The sequence below is a fragment of the Oncorhynchus keta genome, chromosome 34 (assembly GCF_023373465.1).
Source record: "Oncorhynchus keta strain PuntledgeMale-10-30-2019 chromosome 34, Oket_V2, whole genome shotgun sequence".
NCBI lineage: Eukaryota > Metazoa > Chordata > Actinopteri > Salmoniformes > Salmonidae > Oncorhynchus > Oncorhynchus keta.
The window spans coordinates 13452824-13466863 of NC_068454.1; the positions used below are offsets into that span (position 1 = coordinate 13452824).

Genomic DNA, 14040 nt, shown 5'->3' on the forward strand with positions numbered 1-14040 from the left:
TTAACACAGCGTGCATCCAACCCAACCAAGCCACACTGCTTCTTAACACAGCGTGCATCCAACCCAACCAAGCCACACTGCTTCTTAACACAGCGTGCATCCAACCCAACCAAGCCACACTGCTTCCTAACACAGCGTGCATCCAACCCAACCAAGCCACACTGCTTCTTAACACAGCGTGCATCCAACCCAACCAAGCCACACTGCTTCTTAACACAGCATGCATCCAACCCAACCAAGCCACACTGCTTCTTAACACAGCGTGCATCCAACCCAACCAAGCCACACTGCTTCTTAACACAGCGTGCATCCAACTCAACCGTAGTCACTTTATTTATACAATGCAATGTCCGATGTTTGGTTTAGTTGTCACCCAAATGTTTATCACTGCGCTTTCAACCATTTAAAAGCACAGCATTGATCAAATGGGAAATACATGTCAGATATGTTGTTTATTTATACAACAGATGAATGTGTTATCACTGTGTTTCATCTAATAGCAGAACCAAATGACCTGGAATGCAGGTGAGATTACATTAAAAGCACATGGTGCAAGATATCATAGATAATTACAGCAATTGTGAAGATCTCTACAGACCTGCAACGAGCTATGCATTCAATCTTGAACATACACACTTTATATGATTACATGACAAGACATTTATTTTTACAGTAACCTCAAAATGTGGCCATGGACGTGATAACCATTTTAAGGTTGAATGCTACATTAGTTTGTAAGATGGCCTTAACTTTAGGCTATTTACTGGATTACAAATGCTGTATTTAATTGTGTTTGGTTGAGAACGCAACCAAATTGAACATTTATAGGAAATTGGTCTGAGCCACTGGCTTCAACCCATTCTAAGCAGAAGATGCATCTCCTTCAAATGTTGATATTTGGTTGCGTTGACAACCAAACACATTTAAATATCCCTAAATATCATTACATTTTAAATCAACCAGAGCTTGAAATCCTAGGCCTATGTATTGCCTATGTTTTTGTTGAATCCTGGGTTAAACTAAAGCAATAACTGTTGATGACTTTACAAATGCTATAGATGTCTAATTAGCATCATTGATGATATACAGAATGGTCACATTTCATTTGCTCTGTTTAACCTGCCCTACTTCATTTTTAAGTGGAGATCCCTCAACAATCATTCTCATTGGTAATAGTCAGTGAAAAATGTCATAGCGAAGAAGGGCTTGGTTAAAACCCTGGATGGGACACCAAAGGGTAGCTGTAGATACATCCTCTCTCCAGTAGGAGGTGCTGCACAGCCTGTTGTTGTTTTTTCTGATAGTGGATATAACGTTGAAGATCTGACATTGTTTTAAAGGTACAAGTTCAACATATTTTTTATACAAGGTTTGTTTATGTTGAAATGTGGTTAACATGATGACATAATCCCGTGGTTGGAATTTCACCCAAAAAATTCAAACTTTAAGTTGACAACTTTTTTTCCCCAAATCCAATGAATTGTCCAAGTGGATTCCACGTCACAATACGTTGACAAATTGCGTTGAAACAACGTTGATTCAACCAGTTTGTGCCCAGTGGGATGTTACTTTAGAGAAAAACAAATTTTGCAAAAATCTGACTGGCACAGAGGAAATTAGAAAAGCGGAGCAGAGGGAGTGAGAAAGGGAAGGAGGGAAAGAAAGAGAGCAATAGAGAGATGTAAGTAGAGAGAGAGACCTGGGACAGTCCCCACAGTAGCAGCCTTGGTAACAGGCTGGTGGTGACAGGACCTTAGGGCTCTGGGGTGTCCCTCGACAATGCCTGTTTAGACACCATGATAAGCACCTGGGCCTTAGAAGAACAACTTCCTCACCACACACACACACACACACACACACACACACACACACACACACACACACACACACACACACACACACACACACACACACACACACACACACACACACACACACACACACACACACACACATACACACATACACACACACATACAAACACACACACACACAGAGTTCTCCAGAGAGATCTACAGACTACTACAGTTTCCAGTGGTATCCATGGAGACCCTCAGGGATTCCAGATTCCTCCAGGTAGGCAATCTGATAGAGATAAAGAGAGAGATTGAGCGAGAGAAAGAGAGATAGATAGATAGATAGATAGATAGATAGATAGATAGATAGATAGATAGATAGATAGATAGATAGATAGATAGATAGATAGATAGATACCAATTTACCATATAACACATCATGTTTAACGGCATTAGGCCTAACTCCATGTCACTGTAACCATTATGTTGACTGTGGTAAATGGATTACGGCGGGATTCATGTTTTAAGGGGCATTACCTGATAGGCCTTATTGGTGTGACTTTTGTAGTTACTACTGGTTGGGTTCCGTTTACACATTGCCATGAGTGGTTTTGTTTGAAATAGCATGCTGTATAGCCTACAGTCTGCCACTGGCCTGGGTATAGTTGGTTACACAAATTATTTGGTTTTACTACACGGCAGACAGAGAGGGAGGACACTTGCATGCTCTATGAGCACAACCCAGTGGCCAAAATATGAACTGCATGAGAGTCCAACCACTGCTCTCCAACTAGGCTACTGGGGTAGGAGATTCTGTCAATGGCTTTAGTTTAGTAGTCAGGTCAAATGGATTTAGTTTAGTAGACAGGTCAAATGGCTTTAGTTTAGTAGACAGGTCAAATGCCTTTAGTTTAGTAGACAGGTCAGATGGCTTTAGTTTAGTAGACAGGTCAAATGCTTTAGTTTAGTAGACAGGTCAACTGGCTTTAGTTTAGTAGACAGGTCAAATGCTTTAGTTTTAGTAGACAGGTCAAATGCTTTAGTTTAGTAGACAGGTCAAATGCTTTAGTTTAGTAGACAGGTCAGATGGCTTTAGTTTAGTAGACAGGTCAAATGGCTTTAGTTTAGTAGACAGGTCAAATGCTTTAGTTTAGTAGACAGGTCAACTGGCTTTAGTTTAGTAGACAGGTCAAATGCTTTAGTTTAGTAGACAGGTCAAATGGCTTTAGTTTAGTAGACAGGTCAAATGCTTTAGTTTAGTAGACAGGTCAAATGGCTTTAGTTTAGTAGACAGGTCAAATGCTTTAGTTTAGTAGACAGGTCAAATGGCTTTAGTTTAGTAGACAGGTCAAATGGCTTTAGTTTAGACAGGTCAAATGCTTTAGTTTAATTGACAGGTCAGATGGCTTTAGTTTAGTAGATGGTTTAAATGTTTTAGTTTAGTAGACAGGTCAAATGCTTTAGTTTAGTAGATAGGTCAAATGCTTTAGTTTAGTAGACAGGTCAAATGCTTTAGTTTAGTAGACAGGTCAAATGCTTTAGTTTAGTAGACAGGTCAAATGCTTTAGTTTAGTAGACAGGTCAAATGCTTTAGTTTAGTAGACAGGTCAACTGGCTTTAGTTTAGTAGACAGGTCAACTGGCTTTAGTTTAGTAGACAGGTCAAATACTTTAGTTTAGTAGACAGGTCAAATGCTTTAGTTTAGTAGACAGGTCAAATGGCTTTAGTTTAGTAGACAGGTCAGATGGCTTTAGTTTAGTAGACAGGTCAAATGCTTTAGTTTAGTAGACAGGTCAAATGGCTTTAGTTTAGTAGACAGGTCAAATGCTTTAGTTTAGTAGACAGGTCAACTGGCTTTAGTTTAGTAGACAGGTCAAATGGCTTTAGTTTAGTAGACAGGTCAAATGCTTTAGTTTAGTAGACAGGTCAACTGGCTTTAGTTTAGTAGACAGGTCAAATGCTTTAGTTTAATTGACAGGTCAGATGGCTTTAGTTTAGTAGATGGGTCAAATGTTTTAGTTTAGTAGACAGGTCAAATGCTTTAGTTTAGTAGATAGGTCAAATGCTTTAGTTTAGTAGACAGGTCAAATGCTTTAGTTTAGTAGACAGGTCAAATGCTTTAGTTTAGTAGACAGGTCAAATGCTTTAGTTTAGTAGACAGGTCAAATGCTTTAGTTAGTTTAGTAGACAGGTCAAATGGCTTTAGTTTAGTAGACAGGTCAAATGGCTTTAGTTTAGTAGACAGGTCAAATGCTTTAGTTTAGTAGACAGGTCAAATGCTTTAGTTTAGTAGACAGGTCAAATGCTTTAGTTTAGTAGACAGGTCAAATGGCTTTAGTTTAGTAGACAGGTCAAATGGGCATGTTAATGGTCTTTATGGGGATTTGTTTATATTTATTGTCAGTCTAACTAGTCCTGGTAACGATGCTTCATGGGTGACAGTTGTTGATGTGTTCAGAGGGTCCTCCCTGGTTCAAGCCCAGGTTGGGGCAAGGGGAGGGACTGAAGCAAAACTGTTACATCTACACTGTGATAAAGGGATTATGCTGGGGCTATGCAAAGCCATGCAGAGGTACTCATGTCACAGAACAGGTTGGACTGCTTGTGTCCTTCTTGCTGAGATGTCATTCGCTGCCGGATGAGTGGCTGTGCTGGTGGCAGCGATGCACATGTAGGACTATGCATGCAGTCTGCTGCTCGAACGCATCACAGTGAACTGCATCTGACAGCTTGTCAAGTTGGGGGAAAAAAAAAGACCAAACACAGATGAGGGAAAACCAGACCCGCTGGGTTTCCACAAGCCCAGAGTCACCTGCATCCACCCGATAGAGGAGAAGGGAAAGGAAGGAGAGATATTTCGTTGTGGCCGTCCCGCTCAAAGCTCGCATGTATGAAAGGATAATGTTTTTGTTTTAATGTCCGGGATGATTATGTAGATATTGAAATATGCAACAAAAAAACACACTGCTTCGTTGTATTTTTCACCGCGACTGGGGCCATGAATTCGGCAGAGCAGACGGTCACTTGACTGATCACACTAGGGGTGCTGGAATCACTGAAAAAGAACATTTCGGATCCCGAGGCATTTCTCCAGACCTCCCTCAAAGATGGGGTTGTCTTGTGCAGACTGCTGGAGAGACTGAGCCCGGGCTCCACTGACAAAGTAAGGGCAGAACTGCCGTTTGTCTTCCCCTCATCGGCGCACCTATGCCTCCGCAAAAGTGACATGACGCGATTGATCACCTCGCTTTTCTGTGCCAACTGGTCCATGAAGAGATTATTTTGTAGGTCACGAGAACGTGGATTATTGTCCCTAAAAACAGTACCAAATGATGGCACATATGTCAGTAGTTTTACGCGTGTGATAGATAGGCTATAGGACCTAGAGACAGACAGAGCAGACCGTTCGCTCTGGCCGATGCTTGTCATCTCTTCTTTGCGCAAATTATCAGTACCCTTTGTAGATTCTTAAAACAAACGTTTTTTTTACAAACTAAGTATTATCTTCACGAACTCTATGGTTTGGGAGTGGTGTAGCCTGTGGTTTATTTAGGGGGGGTGGGACAGACAGCAGAAAAGGACACAGATAGGCTACAGATGCGTTGTGAGATTGGAATCCAAAGCGCACCACGCTGCATTACGTTAATGTACATGATCTAAAGGCCTCTAGCCTATGGCCTAGTTCTATGTATGTTTGACAGTGACACATATGACTCGGATCAACAGCTGGAGATGAGGGTAGACAGAAACCACAAGAGCGAAATCAAAAGCGCACAGACAGGGACCCTCTCCACACTTAAAGCAACAGTGCGGTATTTGTAATGTATGTCTATCAACACCAAAACCTCCACTCAGTAAAGCCTTGTACTGTATTGTGTAGCTTTTTAGACGGATTGGACAGGTTGGGCGTTCCCTTGGCAACCAAACGGCTCTCTGACAACAGACTAGCCTAGTGCTGTCTGGACAGTGGCCACATCTGGGAGAGAGAGACACCTAATATCACCTTATAGGAGAACATCACCTATAGCCCAATCTAACAGGGTTCAGCCCAACCATTGATTCTGTTCTTATGGTCCGATAGATAGATTGGTTATTATCTGCCCCTGATGGCCACCTGATGAGGTATTGGTCACAGCTACAAAGGAGGGTAAAGAGTGATGTGCACTGTTCTGTTTTTAAAATATCAAACAGTGAGAGTGAAAGTAGCACCGGAGACTTACCCTAAACGGGGTTCTATTCAAATCCCAATACACCCCTCCCCATACACAGATACCTCACTCTTTCCCTTTGTTGAGCCCACCCCTATCTTTATTCATGTCTTGTTTAGTCTGATGCTTTGTTTTGACTCTTGTTTGGTTGTTTTTCTTTTTAATTTCTATAATTGTAAAGCAACTTTGGGTCCTTGAAAATAGCTATATAAGTCCCATGTGTTATTGTTATTAAGTCCACCCTCTAGGAAAATATGTACTTTCTATTATATTCTGTTCATTATAATCTATTCTGTTCGGTTATATTCTATTCTGTTTTGTTTGGTTATATTGTAATATATTCTGTTCCGTTTGGTTATTGTCACGATCGTCGTATGGAGTAGACAGACCAAAGCGCAGCGTGGTTAGAATTCTTTCTTCTTTATTTGAAGGAAGAACACGAAGAACACTTAAACTAAACAAACCGATAAGACGACCGCGACTGCTAACGAAACACTGCTCTAACGTGCAACATAACAGACAATAACCCACGAAATACCCAGAGAAGATGGCTGCTTAAATATGGTTCCCAATCAAAGACAACGATAAACACCTGCCTCTAATTGAGAACCAATCTAGGAAACCATAGACATTTATAAACACCTAGATGATAAACAACCCATAAACCTACAAAACCCATAGACAGTACAAAAACACATACATCACCCATGTCACACCCTGACCTAACCAAAACAATGAAGAAAACAAAGAATATTCAGGTCATGGCGTGACAGTTTATATATTATAATCTATTCAGTTATGTTTGGTTATAATCTATTCTGTTTTGTTTGGTTATATTATAATCTATGTTCTGTTTGGTTATAATCTATTCTGTTTTGTTTGGTTATAGTATAATCTATGTTCTGTTTGGTTATAATCTATTCTGTTCTGTTTGGTTATAATCTATTCTGTTTTGTTTGGTTATAATCTATTCTGTTTTGTTTGGTTATATTATAATCTATGTTCTGTTTGGTTATAATATATTCTGTTCTGTTTGGTTATAATCTATTCTGTTTTGTTTGGTTATATTATAATCTATGTTCTGTTTGGTTATAATCTATTCTGTTTTTTTGGTTATATTATAATCTATGTTCTGTTTGGTTATAATCTATTCTGTTCTGTTTGGTTATAATCTATTCTGTTTTGTTTGGTTATATTATAATCTATGTTCTGTTTGGTTATAATCTATTCAGTTATGTTTGGTTATAATCTATTCAGTTATGTTTGGTTATAATCTATTCTGTTTTGTTTGGTTATATTATAATCTATGTTCTGTTTGGTTATAATCTATTCTGTTTTGTTTGGTTATATTATAATCTATGTTCTGTTTGGTTATAATCTATTCTGTTCTGTTTGGTTATAATCTATTCTGTTTTGTTTGGTTATAATCTATTCTGTTTTGTTTGGTTATATTATAATCTATGTTCTGTTTGGTTATAATATATTCTGTTCTGTTTGGTTATAATCTATTCTGTTTTGTTTGGTTATATTATAATCTATGTTCTGTTTGGTTATAATCTATTCTGTTTTTTTGGTTATATTATAATCTATGTTCTGTTTGGTTATAATCTATTCTGTTCTGTTTGGTTATAATCTATTCTGTTTTGTTTGGTTATATTATAATCTATGTTCTGTTTGGTTATAATCTATTCTGTTCTAAAAGGTTATAATCTATTCTGTTTTGTTTGGTTATATTATAATCTATGTTCTGTTTGGTTATAATCTATTCTGTTCTGTTTGGTTATAATCTATTCTGTTTTGTTTGGTTATATTATAATCTATGTTCTGTTTGGTTATAATCTATTCTGTTCTGTTTGGTTATAATCTATTCTGTTTTGTTTGGTTATATTATAATCTATGTTCTGTTTGGTTATAATCTATTATGTTCTGTTTGGTTATAATCTATTCTGTTTTGTTTGGTTATATTATAATCTATGTTCTGTTTGGTTATAATCTATTCTGTTCTGTTTGGTTATAATCTATTCTGTTTTTTGGTTATATTATAATCTATGTTCTGTTTGGTTATAATCTATTGTGTTTTGTTTGGTTATAGTATAATCTATGTTCTGTTTGGTTATAATCTATTGTGTTTTGTTTGGTTATATTATAATCTATGTTTTGTTCTGTTACATTCTTTCATATTCTGTTCTGTTATATTTTATTCTGTTCTGTTTTGTTTGGTTATATTCTATTATATTCTATTCTGTTTGGTTATATTATATTATATTATGTTATGTTCTGTTATATTCTATTCTGTTCTGTTTGGTTGTATTCTATTCTGTTCTGTTTGGTTATAATCTATTATATTCTATTCTGTTTGGTTATATTATATTATATTATGTTCTGTTATATTCTATTCTGTTCTGTTTGGTTATATTCTATTATGTTCTGTTTGGTTATAATCTATTATATTCTATTCTGTTTGGTTATATTATATTATATTATGTTGTGTTATATTCTATTCTGTTCTGTTTGGTTATAATCTATTATATTCTATTCTGTTTGGTTTATTATATTATATTCTATTCTGTTTGGTTATATTATATTATATTATGTTATGTTATATTCTATTCTGTTCTGTTTGGTTATAATCTATTATATTCTATTCTGTTTGGTTATAATCTATTATATTCTATTCTGTTTGGTTATATTATATTATATTATGTTATATTCTATTCTGTTCTGTTTGGTTATAATCTATTATATTCTATTCTGTTTGGTTATATTATATTATATTATGTTATATTCTATTCTGTTCTGTTTGGTTATAATCTATTATATTCTATTCTGTTTGGTTATATTATATTGTATTCTATTCTGTTTGGTTATATTATATTATGTTATGTTATATTCTATTCTGTTCTGTTATATTCTATTCATTTGTATACTATTATATTCTGTAACTGCATGGACTAGACTGTTACAGGCCTAGGTCAATACTCTGGTATTAGATCTATACTTCCAATGTTTCAGCAGTGCTATATTTTGTTTGGGATTATATCTCATGGCAGTTCATGTAGCCATATGGTTATAGACTGGGAGATAAAGTGTGACGTCAGATCTAATTCAAGATTCATAGGCTGTATTACATCCATTCACATTGTCAGTGTGGTTAGTTTCACCTATTTATTTCCCACCCGTTATTTTATAGGCTGTTTTGTTGTTGGTGGGAGAGACACATTTCATCCATTCCGCCTCTATGTTCACAGAGGAGTCGCCAGCGTCACCCCCTCACTCATCCTGTGTGTTGTTGAAAGCTCACTGAGCTCCCATTCGCCAACGTCATTTCTCTCAATCCAATGCCTTCTTCCCTGCTAGAGGATTTGTATTTTGCAGCTGGCCTATTGTAGAAGCAAGCCAAGAAGAGGGAATGTGGGCTTCTCATCCAAATCAAAAAGCGCACAAGACTCTAGAGCTTCAAATAGAATAATAAAAAATAAATATCAAAAATTCGTGTTTCTCATGTGCATTTCTGTTCTCCCAGATCTACCAAGAACCGAAGAACGACGGCGACCGCTTGAGCTTTCGAGTTTCTCAAAGGTTGCACTTCGTTTCGCGTCGAGGTAAGTTCTCCGTAAAATAACCCCACAAACACAACATTAATACGAAAGATATGTGACAGAAATTACGTTAAATGTTATTTAATATCCAGCGTGAGACAAAGACAATGTGGGGGAGGCTGGACTGCGAGCCTAGAACAATCACACACTACCGGGTGTGAAACTGCCTTGATTGCCGCCTGCACTGAAATGACCCATCCGAGATCGTAACAATGTAACAATCATTTTGCATTTCTCTGACGCCATTCTTTAAAACTTTAACAGTCAATGTAACATTCTTGTAAGTAGGCTTCAAGCACAGATAGTTTGTAGTTGTGTGATACATTTTGATAATCGGGCTATCAGACCTTGCTTGACATTATGTAAATTGTTGTCTTTCTGCCCCAATAGTGCGTGGCGTTGCTCTTTTGTCCCCCATTCTTGATTTTGAAACTCGAACTAGGTAACCAGATACCCGCAAGCGAGAATTATGCTTTGGGCAATTAATAAATCCTAGTTGTTGTCAGAATGTGTGGTCTTCAAACTGACTATCTGTTGTCCCACATAGGAAGTATTCATTCTCCCTCATTAATTGTTATTGGGATGTTTTGGTATTTTTTTCCTACATCAACACCCAATGCTGTCAATTATATCACAGAGACTTTGACTAAATGATTAGGGTTGAACGATCTGATTCTAAATCTGTGGTTTGAGGACAATTATTTTTTATTTAACCTTTATTTAACTCAGTTAAGAACAAATTCTTAATTACAATGACTTGTAAAGCCCCCCTGGCCAAACCCTCCCCAAAACCAGACGATTCTGGGCCAATCGTCCGGGTCCGCAATTGTGTGCCGCCCTATAGGACTCCCGATCACGGCCGGTTGTGATATAGCTCGGGACCGAACCAGGGTCTGTAGTGATGCCTCTAGCACTGAGATGCAGTGCCTTAGACCGCTGCACCACTCTGGAGCTTAAAGCTTATCTAGAGTGAGCTGAGGACACACACACACACACACACACACACACACACACACACACACACACACACACACACACACACACACACACACACACACACACACACACACACACACACACGCACAGAGAGAGAGAGTTTGGTACTGTGTCATTGCATAGAGGAGTCATTGAACCCCCCCAGTCTGGACAAAACCGCTCAGTGTTCATCTTCACCGCTGACTCTCCCCACTAACACTGCAGGAGGAGAGGGAGCGAGGAGAGGAGATGAGAGTAGGAGGAGGGAGATGAGAGTAGGAGGATGGGAGGAGAGGAGGTAGGAGGATGGGAGAGAGAGAGAGAGAGAGAGAGAGAGAGAGAGAGAGAGAGGGGAGATAGAGAGAGATAGAGAGAGAGAGGGGGAGAGAGGGGAGAGAGAGAGAGAGAGAGGGAGAGAGGGGGAGATAGAGAGAGAGAGAGAGAGAGAGGGGGGGTTATAGAGAGAGAGAGGGGGAGAGAGAGAGAGAGAGAAAGAGAGAGAGATAAGAGGGAGAGAGATAGAGGGATAGAGAGGTTATATTAGAGATGAGAGAGAGAGAGGGAGAGAGAGAGAGAGAGAGAGAGAGAGAGAGAGAGAGATAGAGAGAGAAGAAGAGAGAGAGAGAGAGAGAAAGAGAGGGAGAGAGATAGAGAGAGAGAGAGAGAGAGAGAGAGAGATAGAGAGAGGAGGGAGAGAGAGAGAGGGGGAGAGAGATATAGAGAGGAGGAGAGAGAGAGAGGAGAGAGAGAGAGAGAGAGAGAGAGAGAGAGAGAGAGAGAGAGAGGGTTAGATTCAATTTTCTAATGATCATCAGTGCAATAGAATGGCTATGGGATGGCTATGGGATGGCTATGGGATGAGCTATGGGATAGGAGATCTTCAATTTACCAGACATCCATCCCTTGCCTAAAGACCAAGGCACCCTTTTGGAATAGGTTTAATTTATTTAGAAAAGTAATCATTTGATTTGGCTTATCACTGATGCATTATAACTGCATATTCATTGAGACAGAATAACATTCTGGAATAAAGATTAGATACAGAGCACTAATTAATCTGAGAATAGACTGTCTACAGAGAGAGAGAGAGATCAGAGAAAGAGAGGGAGAGATCCCTAGGGATGAGATATGATAGACTGAGATGTTTGAGGATCTAATTCAGATTCACTGATTCCAATCATCAAAGGCTTGTTTCAGGAGTCCCACCCGTTAGGCTGTTTCTTGTTGAAAGACAGCATCCATCCCCTCTAGTTCAAGTGAAAGAGAGGGTCCCTCAGGTGTTGTTGACCAGAGAGGAACTCTCACATAGCCCTTCAACATGTAATGTTTGAGGTATAGAATCTGATTCCAGCGACAAGACTCTAGAGAGAGAGAGGAAAGTCCTGGGATGTTTCTGTGATTTCTGCTCTCCAGAACCGAGAGAGAGAGAGAGAGAGGTTGACAGGGTTCTCCGAGAATAACCCCAGGAACTCAACATTAGGAGCAGAAAGATATGTAAGCGTTAGAGTTATTTAATATAGATCTGAGAAGTAGGGGGGAGAGAGAGAGAGAGAGGGTGGAGAGGATGGGAGAAGGAGAGAGAACAGAGAAGGAGATGAAGTAGGAGGAGGGGGAGATGGGTAGGAGGAGGAGAGAGAGAAGAGGATCAGAGAGAGGAGAGGGAGAGAGAGAGGAGAGGGGAGATTTTGAGAGAGGAGGAGGAGAAGAGAGAGAGGAGGGGGAGGAGAGGAGATGAGAGTAGGAGGAGATGGATGAGAATAGGAGAGTAGAGAGAGAGGAGGGAGAGTAGGAGGAGAGAGAGAGAGTAGGGGGAGAGACAGTAGATGAGAGAGAGAGAGGGGGAGGAGAGAGGGAGAGAGAGAGAGGTTCGAGAGAGTTACAGATGAGTTTTGTAACCTGAGAATTTAAGAGGCAAGTCAGTTAGAGAGGAGAGGAATTCTTATTTTCAGATGAGGAGAGTAGGAACAGTGGAGAACTGCCTGAGAGAGGGAGGTGAGAGGAGATGGATGGAGGGGGAGAGGAGGGAGGGAGGTAGAGAGAGAGGAGGAGCTAGAGATGGATGGAGAGAGGGAGAGAGAGAGATGGAGAGAGAGAAGAGATGGAGGGGAGATAGAAAGGAGGGAGGAGGGAGCGAGAGAGAGAGAGGAGGGGTTAGAGATGGGAGGGAGGTAGAGATGGAGGGAGGGGTAGAGATGGAGGAGAGAGGGGAGAGATGGAGGGGGGTAGAGAATGGATGGGAGGGAGCGTAGAGATGGAGGGAGGGAGGAGAGATGGAGGGGGGAGATAGAGATGGAGGGAGAGAGAGGTAGAGAGGGAGGGAGAGAGAGATGGAGAGGAGGGAGAGAGAGATGGAGGGAGGGAGGTAGAGATGGAGAGGGGGGAGAGAGAGAGATGGAGAGAAAGAGAGAGAGGAGGGAGAGAGAGATAGAGATGGAGAGAGGGGGAGAGAGAGAGGGAGGGAGAGAGAGATGGAGGAGAGGAGAGAGAGATGGAGGGAGAGAGGTAGAGAGATGGAGAGAGAGAGAGGAGGTAGAGAGATGGAGGAGAGAGAGAGAGGGGAGGAGAGGAGGGAATTTTCTAATGATCATCAGTGCAATAGAATGGCTATGGGATGGATATGGGATGGCTATGGGATGGATATGGGATGGCTATCTTCAATTTACCAGCACATCCATCCCTTGCCTAAAGACCAAGGCACTCCTTTTGGAATAGGTTTAATTTATTTAGAAAAGTAATCATTTGATTTGGCTTATCACTGATGCATTATAACTGCATACATTGAGACAGAATAACACTGGAATAAAGATGCTCAGCATTTCTCAATAATGGTCCTGATACAGTTTGGCTTTTTGCCCGAGCACTAACACACCTGATTCCAATCATCAAAGGCTTGAATCAGGTGTCTCAGAGCTAGGGCAAAAAGTTAAATGTGCGACCTTTAGGGTCCCTAGGACCAGGATTGAGGAACACTGTACATAAACATGCATGTTTGAGGTTGGACTGATTCCAAACGGACTGCTTGTCTCACTCTGAGTCCTGGGATGTTTCTGTGATGAGCCTCCCAGGTGTGCACTTGTCCCCTCCTTCAGACAGGCAGACATGGAACTCCTCACAGCAGCCCTCATACTGTAACCATGTTTCCTTATAATCTGCTTAAGCGAGGGGAGGAGAGTAGGAAAGGAGATGGGAGATGGAGGGAGATGAGAGTAGAGGAGGAGGAGAAGAGGGAGATGAGAGAGGAGATGGGATGAAGGAGGTAAAGTAGAAGAAGAGGAGATGAGAGTAGGAGGATGGGAGGAGGTAGAGAGTGGAGGAGAGGATGAGATGAGGAGTAGGAGGATGGGAGGAGAGGAGGAGAGTAGTAGGAGATGGAGGGAGGAGGAAGAGAGGAGGAGGATGGGAGGAGAGTAGAGATGGAGTAGGAGGAGAGGAGAGAGAGTAGGGAGATGGAGGAGGGAGATG

At 40.3% G+C, this 14040-nt stretch overlaps 1 pseudogene; it reads left to right on the forward strand.

Moving 5' to 3' along the window:
- The first annotated feature begins 4794 nt into the window (after nt 1–4794).
- Nucleotides 4795–14040, forward strand: part of LOC118366601 (rho guanine nucleotide exchange factor 7-like) — a 42494-nt pseudogene continuing 33248 nt past the window's right edge.